Raw genomic sequence first — 6,682 nt, forward strand, 5'->3', positions numbered from 1 at the left:
AGTTTTTGACATATTAATCATTATGAGTTCAGTTCGAAAAATGCATATCGAAATCTATTTTACCACTAGATCCATTAATTGATATAGAAGAGGATTACCCCTGTTTTTGCTTATGTCTCGGATTAGAACAAATTATCATAACTCGTTTCCGTCTACGAATTGGTCGACATTTTCCACAAATTCTACGAATAGAAGCACGAATTTTCATATTTGTGACCCTCCAATTTGCTCATATTACATTTTGTTTCCTGAGACAGAGAGTCTGTTTCATCTGTGATTCTCGATCCCTATCGGATGTTCAAAAGGTGATTCAATCGTTTGAAGATTTGTTGCTAAGTCTATATATTATACGTCCTTTGGTTAAATCATAAGCACTTAATTCGACCTTGACCCTATCTCCTGGTAGTATTCGTACGGAATTACGTCGAATCCTACCCGAAATATGAGTCAGAATCTGACATCCATTATCTGTCAGAACTCGAAACATACCGTTGGGGAGTGATTCAGTAACCAAACCTTCCGCATGGATCAGATTCTGTTTCTTCATCGAATCTCCTCCTCTTTTGATTCAAAAACTTGACTAACGTGCTTGGATGAAGATGAATGGTGTCTCGACTTGCTACGACTTTTCATACTATGGGGATATCTTACAGAATAAATATTTTTGGACAACATTTGGATTAATTACCATACATAACATAAAATTTCTCCTCCAATTTTTTTCTGTCGAGCTTCTCGATCCATCAAAATTCCTTGGGAAGTAGAAAGAATTACGATCCCCATTCCACCTAGAACTTTTGGAATTTCTCGATAATTAGAATAAATTCTCAAACCAGGTTTGCTGGTATGCTTTGACGTGGTCATATATGTCCTTTTCTTCCTTCTCCGATATTTTGAAGTCGATATCAAAAAATATTTTTGGCCTTCCTGATGTTCCCTAACATCTTCTATAAAACCTTCTCGTAAAAGGATCCTTCCAATGTTCTTGGTAATATTAGTAGCTGTTACTCGAACCGTTCCTTTTTCTACCATGTCAGCGTTTCTTATAGAAGTAATTAGATTGGTAATAGTATCGTTACCCATGACGAACGAATTCTTAGGAATTCCTGGTCTCGATATAAAAGGCATGTTCGATCTTCTTTGAGGAATATGCTTGAGGTGCAATGAATTTAATTGATCCATGTACCATTTGATGAACCTTAAGTCAAAGATTCTTACAAGATCTATCAGTACTTATAATACTTCGGGAGCCAATGAAACTATTTTCGTGAAATTCAATTGTCTCAATTCCTGAGCAACCGGACCAAAAACTCGAGTTCCTTTTGGATTTCCTTCCTGATCAATGACAACGGCTGCATTGTCATCAGATCGTATCATCATTCCATTGTCACGTTCAAATTCTTTACAGGTGCGTATAACTACGGCTCTAACTACTTCCGATTTTTCCAGGGGCATGTTAGGTACTGCTTCTTTAATTATAGCAATGATAACATCACCTATATGAGCGCATTTACGATTACTTGCTCCTAGAACTCGAATACACATTATTTTTCGGGCTCCACTGTTATCCGCTATATTCAAATAAGTTTGAGACTGAATCATTTTTCCTCCAAAATATTTTTTACCTCGGCAGATAACATGAAAAAAAAAGGAAGAGTTCTTACGAACTAGTAATCTTCTTCCACCTAAAATAACTCTTTGATTCTGTATGGATGGGTTGGGTTAAGTAGTAACAAATTGAGTACGTATAGGCATTTTGTATGCAGCTATTCTAGCAGCTGCTCTAGCGACGGTTTCGGATACTCCGCCCATTTCATAAAGTATTCGACCTGGTCTGATGACAGATACCCAATATTCGGGAGATCCTTTCGCGGAACCCATACGTGTTTCTGCAGGTCTCATTGTAATAGGTTTGTCGGGAAATATACGTACCCATATTTTTCTGCCACAACGGGCATAACGATTAATCGTTCTTCGTCCGGCTTCTATCTGCCCAGATGTGATCCAAGCGGGTTCAAGTGCTTGAAGAGCGAATCTACCGAAACAAATGCGATTGCCGCGGTAAGATACTCCTTTCATTCTTCCCCTATGTTGTTTACGAAATTTTGTTCTTTTTGGGTTATAGTCGATGGTTAATAGTATTTTGATCCCATCTCTAATCCAGAACCGGACATGAAAGTTTCTTCTCATCCGGCTCCTCGTGAATAATCAATGTGTAGATAAATGAGTCTATATCTATGCATTACACATATTGTATATAGAATCTAATTTACAGGACGAATAACTCTTAAATTTCCATCCAATGTCTTAATAAAGAATTTCACAGGCGAATATTTACTCTTCCAGTATTTGCTCCATGGGGTCGACTTACCTATAGACTCCAATGAGATTAATTGCTTTTTGGTTTATTTCGCCATCCTATCCAATGAATGATTAAGATTCCTATATGATCTTATGCAGTCATAGGTTCCATCGTTCCATAGCTTCTATCTAAATGCCCAGGTCTTCCCTCCGCAATGGAGCTTTCTTTTCATCTGTTACGGAATCAATTTCCTTAGTTTCCATTGACCCGAAGCTCTTTCTGCCCGGTATGCGGTTTAGTAAAGCTCGGTACATATGCTAACGTTTGCTTGTTCTTTGGCAGGTGTCGGCCGTATGGTCAAGGTTTGCATGGCGGGACGTGTCCGCCTAGCGGCTCGGCGGTTTTGTGCGAAGCATTTGAAAGCTCTTTGCATTGAGATGTGCTGTTGTTTCTCCCATGCTTCCTGACCAAGTCACTCTGTGCTCGGATATGCGATGTGGCCATTTCAGTCGGAGCTTCAATGGCCATCCCTTGCCCGTTTTCATATGGGTTTTGCAATGGAGAATCGACAGTGGATTCAGAAACTTCCTCAGACGGAATCTCTACTCCTTCCACAGGGGTAGGAACCAAGGCTACGATATTGGCACGGCAGAGAGGGCAGTTTGAATGGGTACTGAGCCACATATCAATGCAGGGCAGATGAAAAGCATGTGTGCATTTGGGAAGAAGCCTGAGATTCTCGTCATCTTGAAATTCACTCAGGCGAACTGCGCATTCATTATCGTGTACCAGGCCATCACCTCTACTGTATTTGAAAGCTGGGAGAGAATTGATGACAGATTCATCAAGCCCACGAGTGAGAATGGGCCATTCACCTGGAGGACCTTGGTTTTGTGCGAAGCATTTGAAGAGCAGGCGGTGTGATTCTTTCCTCTCCTTCGTTGTGTATCTTTCCTAATTGAATACTGGGTTGCCCGCATTTCTTTAACCGGTGGACTGTCCTTTATATCCTGCAGTTTGTCATTATTGAGGCGTTGGGTGGGTATTGTTTTCTGCAGATTTTGAGCCTTTGGTGACCTTGTGCTGTGGTTGGTGCTCTGGTTCAGCCGATTCACCAGGTGGGTTTCTCTCATATTTTAGCAGTTTCATACTCTTGCTGTTTTGATGGCTAATATGTATAATATTGAAGTATGTGGGTATTGGTATTTGGTCTTAGATTCTCCTCTCCAGTATCCCTTTAACCTATAATGTATGTATGATTAAGATGCGATTTTATGTTTTGACAGTCCTGTTCAGATCACTTCAAGCTATAATGTATGCTTTATTTTATGGATATATATATTTTTTCATTTATGACCAAGATCTCCTTATTTAGATGCCCAATAGGTTACTAATGTACATGCTCTGCTATGTGGGTATTGTGTTCTATTTTGACTTAGCAAGGGCCGCCCCTTATTTGATTCACTCGTTCTATCTACCAGTGAATCTCTTTGGCTTCTGCTTTCATTATCTTCCTTTGCCTCTGTGTTATGCTGAACTTGTTTTTCAGTTTCTAACCGTCTCCGGATGAGCTGATCATCGATTCATCTTAGCTCTAGTTAGCCTTGGTGCAGCCGATCTTTATCTTATCTGCTACTATGAATCTGTTTAGTCAGACTGCTCAGGATCTCTGCCAATTTGTTGGGCAATATTTGTGCTACGTGCCCTTATGTCTTCATGAAATTGATCAATTTCTCTTTACAACTGCAAAACGGTTTTCCATCTTTGCCAATCCATCACTCATTATTTGCCTCCACAAATCACCTTTGCTCAACAGTCTAACCGGCAAACACTTATTTTTCTATATCGATGTTAGTAATAGCATCTCCATTTTCACAGCCCCGCAGGTTATTGGGTTTTTGGAAAATGGCGGGGGACTTTGTTGCGGGTTGGGGAAAGGGGTGGTTTGCTTTATGGCTTTTTAACTGGATCTGAGCGGAACTGATTCTTTTTTGGTTGTATTTGCTGAAGGAACTCCAGTAAGACATGGCCAGCAAGCGCATTCAAAAAGAACTCCAGGACTTGCAGAGGGATCCCCCCACTTCCTGCAGTGCAGGGCCTGTTGGCGAAGATTTATTTCATTGGCAGGCAACCATAATGGGCCCAACTGAGAGCCCTTACGCTGGAGGGGTTTTCTTTGTTATGATCCACTTTCCTCCAGATTACCCCTTCAAGCCCCCGGAGGTTAATTTCCAAACCAAGGTAAGTAAATTCAGAAATTCATTTTCTTATAGCTGCAACGCTTCTCTGCTGAACACAAATTCAAGCTATCAAGAGTAAGCTGTGCTTTTGAATTAGTTTTATTTGGATCACTTATATACAGCTTTATAAATCATTGTTTTCTTAATGTGTCTGCCTTCTCTGTAAGATAAAATGTTCAAGTTTACTTGAGCCGTTAGACACCCAATAGCAAAATATCACGCTCTTAGATTTGATAAGATTATTATGCACATGGACTGATAACCTATAAGGGTTGGCTCTCAGTTAGATCACATATTTCTTACCCTGGTTTGCTCAGAAACTGCGGGTGGCATTCCAGGTTAGTTGTCGGAATATTTGGTCAGTTTTTATCTATTGTACGCAGAACTAGGGTTGATATGCAGGCAACAAGAGTGATCTTTTTCTTTTGAATTGGTGTCTATACCTAGATTATGATTTTCTCAAGCAATCACAAATGGAATTACACCATGATCGTGCTTTGCAGGTCTTCTCCTGACGATGGCTGGCATAGGGGATGATGCAATGACAGTAAGCAAATTTTATGCCCTCTTTTACGTTGGAAGATTTTTTCTAGGAGGTCAAATTGAACACTAAAGTATTAAGACATCCTTATACTAGTGAAAATTTATCATGTTCTAAAATTTGTAGGTTCCTATGTTTTAACAGGTTAACATCTGGGGTCCATCAGATTTAGAATTTTTAACTGGTGCAATGCGGTCATTTATTCCAAACTCTGCTGTTGTTCACACCAATAGTTTTGGTCCAGGGCAGTACGTCATCAACCTCTAAAGTCTTCTTGTATCCCATGGCAAACAAGGGGTTGAGCCAATGGAATTTCATCAGGCTCCAAACATTGGCTCTGGAATATGGAGTCAACTGATTAATATGGCATATCTCATGTTGAGGATTAAATCTGGCAGATCTGTATGTACATCTGAATCCAATTCCTAGTAACTTGCCTTTTAGGCTTTTCTTTCTTATGGGGCTGTCATATTTGCTACAATCTCTGGTTGCTTTAGGCCTACTTAAATCATTTAGATGACTGTGTGGATGTACATATGATTTTCTATGATTTAGAGAATAATGATGCTATGATCTTTCTGTTTGCATAGGCAACCCTTCTCAGCTCTTGGAGCCTACGTAGATATATGGTTTCCCAAGCTGCTGGGCTCCAAAATACCATTGTCTCTGGGCCAATGACTCAATCATCTTTGCACCAAAGAAAACAGAGGCCAGCACATAGCCTTCATAGGAAAAATGCTCTGTTCCTCCCAAGTACTCTACGAACAAGTTTATCAGATATGGACCTATATATGTTGCACAGCTAAATATGGCTGCAAACAAAGCATTGATTATCATTCCCTTCCAAACAGATGACAGGATGGCCTTTAGCATTGATGGGTTCTGTATATTTGTCTCGACCTTTTGGCAGCACCAGTTGGTTTCAAGTCCTCGATATGACTCTTCAGCAGTATCCTTGCCTGCAACACTTGGTACGTCATCAAGCTCTAAAGTCTTCTTGTATCCCATGGCAAACAAGGGATTGAGCCAATGGAATTTCATCAGGCTCCAAACATTGGCTCTGGAATATGGAGTCAACTAATTAATATGGCATATCTCATGTTGAGGATTAAACAACACTTGGAGGTATTTGATCAATAATTTTACTTTTCTTTCCCAGAGTAATAGCATACGCATACTTAACATACAAGCTATACAGCTATGATAAAGACTAGGTTTCTGACAGTTTGTATCCCTAAGTTCAACTGATGTACTCTGCCTAAAGCCCATCCTTAAATCCTCCACTTCGTACTATGTAAAGAAGCACTGGAGCTCTCAGCTGGTACTTTTAGTATATGCGAAATTGTTGATGGCACTTCCATGGAATCAACAGACATCAGGGTATAGAGTCTTCGGCAGAATCTTTCGTTTGCAATGTTGAAAACAGAATATCAGTGGATAGCCAGATGGATTTTTGTTTTCGTTTCTGTTGTATTCAGATTTAGGCAAGGCAAACAGAAAACTTACTCCACTATATCTCCTGCTATAGCATGAAGAGTTTCTTACTGGGGAGAACACATAGACACATTGCATCATTTGAGTTTGAAAATGCTTAAAATG

The 6,682-nt window shown here is 39.9% G+C and overlaps 2 long non-coding RNA genes across 2 annotated transcripts; both read left to right on the top strand.

Annotated features, from left to right (window-relative positions):
- Nucleotides 1-3,117: 3,117 nt before the first annotated feature.
- Nucleotides 3,118-4,354, top strand: LOC149165720 (uncharacterized). The gene is made up of 2 exons (XR_016260347.1): nucleotides 3,118-3,420; nucleotides 4,313-4,354. It is a non-coding gene; the product is annotated as an uncharacterized LOC149165720 (long non-coding RNA).
- A 220-nt stretch (nucleotides 4,355-4,574) lies between these two features.
- Nucleotides 4,575-6,106, top strand: LOC149165721 (uncharacterized). Its single transcript, XR_016260348.1, has 5 exons — nucleotides 4,575-4,617; nucleotides 4,826-4,880; nucleotides 5,046-5,089; nucleotides 5,228-5,485; nucleotides 5,674-6,106. It is a non-coding gene; the product is annotated as an uncharacterized LOC149165721 (long non-coding RNA).
- The last annotated feature ends 576 nt before the right edge of the window (nucleotides 6,107-6,682 follow it).

Source organism: Pinus tabuliformis, chromosome 5_1 (assembly GCF_031772625.1).
Source record: "Pinus tabuliformis cultivar Carrire ecotype Pingquan chromosome 5_1, CPIR1, whole genome shotgun sequence".
NCBI classification, from domain to species: Eukaryota; Viridiplantae; Streptophyta; class Pinopsida; order Pinales; family Pinaceae; genus Pinus; species Pinus tabuliformis.